This window comes from Neoarius graeffei, chromosome 15 (assembly GCF_027579695.1).
Source record: "Neoarius graeffei isolate fNeoGra1 chromosome 15, fNeoGra1.pri, whole genome shotgun sequence".
Taxonomy (NCBI): Eukaryota; Metazoa; Chordata; class Actinopteri; order Siluriformes; family Ariidae; genus Neoarius; species Neoarius graeffei.
The window spans coordinates 23,330,812-23,332,809 of NC_083583.1; positions in this window are offsets into that span (position 1 = coordinate 23,330,812).

Sequence of the window (1,998 nt, forward strand, 5' to 3'; positions counted from 1 at the left end):
GATGGACTGGTTTGAGTATTTCAGAACCTGCTGATCTCCTGGGGTTTTCACACACAACAGTCTCTAGAGTTACACAGAATGGTGCGAAAAACAAAAAACACTGAGTAAGCGACAGTTCTGTGGGTGGAAACAAACGCCTTGTTGATCAGAGGAAAACGGCCAGATTGGTTCGAGCTGCCAGGAAGGATATAGTAACTCATAGCAACTCTTTACAACCGTGGTGAGCAGAAAAGCATCTCAGCATGCAACAGCAGAAGACCACATTGGGTTCCACTCCTGCCAGCCAAGAACAGGAATCTTAGAATCAAAACAAGTTCCTATTAAAAGTGGCCAGTGAGTGTATGACATTATTGAATACTCGATTCTGATTGGTCAGAAGGTGTTGATTAATTTTCTATAAAAGCAGCTCTGACACTAGTTCTGGCTGCAAAGTTTATATTAAATGCGCTCACTCTAATAGTTGTTCATTTTTAACAATTTATACAATGGCTTGTGTACATGGCTGATGCTCCACATAAAAATAAATTGCTGACATGGCTGTTGAAGTTTTCTGTGAGGAGAAATCTGTTTATTTAACATTTTCAGAAGGAGTCTCCAGTGTCGGTGCTTGTAACAGTAAAAATTAAATTGTAATACTATTTATTTATTTATTACGATACAGGAAAATCTTCAGGGAAGTGGCTTTCAAGTGAGAGAGAAAGAAAAAGGCTAAGTAAGGCCCTGTTTACATTATTTCGAATCAGCGGATCATCAGATTAACATTTTTAAAACGATTCGCGTACACACACAAAATTTCTGTGCCCGCAACAAAACCGTTCCCCGTGCACACAGCAACGCCAATACATGGATACGCTAATCACATGACCAATTAGATGGCACGTCACATGATCCCAGTGCATATCGGGCATGCGCAAGTCACTCACCACTTGCAAGAGGAAGGATGTCGTTGTAAAAAATGAAGTATGCCAGTCTGTTATCGGCGGTACTGGTACTACAATGACGCCTTTTTTACACCGTGTATGGCCTTCGTGTTTATGCTAGAAGGATCTAACAGTGTTCGGTACACTCTTCACCTCGCAGAACGGCCGTTTTTTGCGATTACAACAAGACTATTTAGTGCTACAGTAACCAACACACTTCCTGTATTGCTCATTCACTTAATGACTTCCTCAACACACTTCCTGTATTGCTCATTCACATGACCAACGTGGCATGACCAACGCCAGCGAATCAGGAAGGTGGATGTCACAGTGACGTTGTCCAATGACGTCAGCTAGAGCTCAGCACTGCGTATCCTCGTTCCTCAATGTTTACACAGCACCGGATCAGATACGTACTGGGTTGAATACGTGGGCCCTGGCGGATTCAAACTGTTCCGCCTGTGGAGTCGTTTTCCGGTGTTTTAATGTGCACGGACAGTGCATCTGCAACGAAAACGATACGGATACGGTCTAATGTAAACACCACCTAAGAGTACAATGGTTTCGAGCTGATATACCTTAACTGAAATGAGGGACTGATTTGTTTAACAGATGTTTCACAACATTAAAAGATAACTATAAATGAAGAAAATGTATGACCTATTCTTTAATTAATAAAAATGCCAAACAAACATTGGCAATTTCCTGTGATACAGGAGGAATAAAACAATTCAGGACAGGCTGTTATTGGAAAATAATCAGTCATTGATTATTCTCTTAGAACAGTACACTCTAATGTTTTTTCCCTATTTAAATATAAGCTCATTGAAACTGTGAATTGGTATGGAGATCTACCAATATGTATTCAAGACCAGATGAGCAAATAGCAAAATTTCACACATTTCTTTCACATTTCCATGACATTTGATCAATTTTCTATGCATTTTCTATGATTTATTATAAATGATCAAGAACTCTGAAAACCTATATTTGGTTTTTATAGACTGCTTCACATCTTAAGAGTGTTTTGAAAAATTAATCCTTTGCACGTAATCAAAGAATGAACACAGACACATCC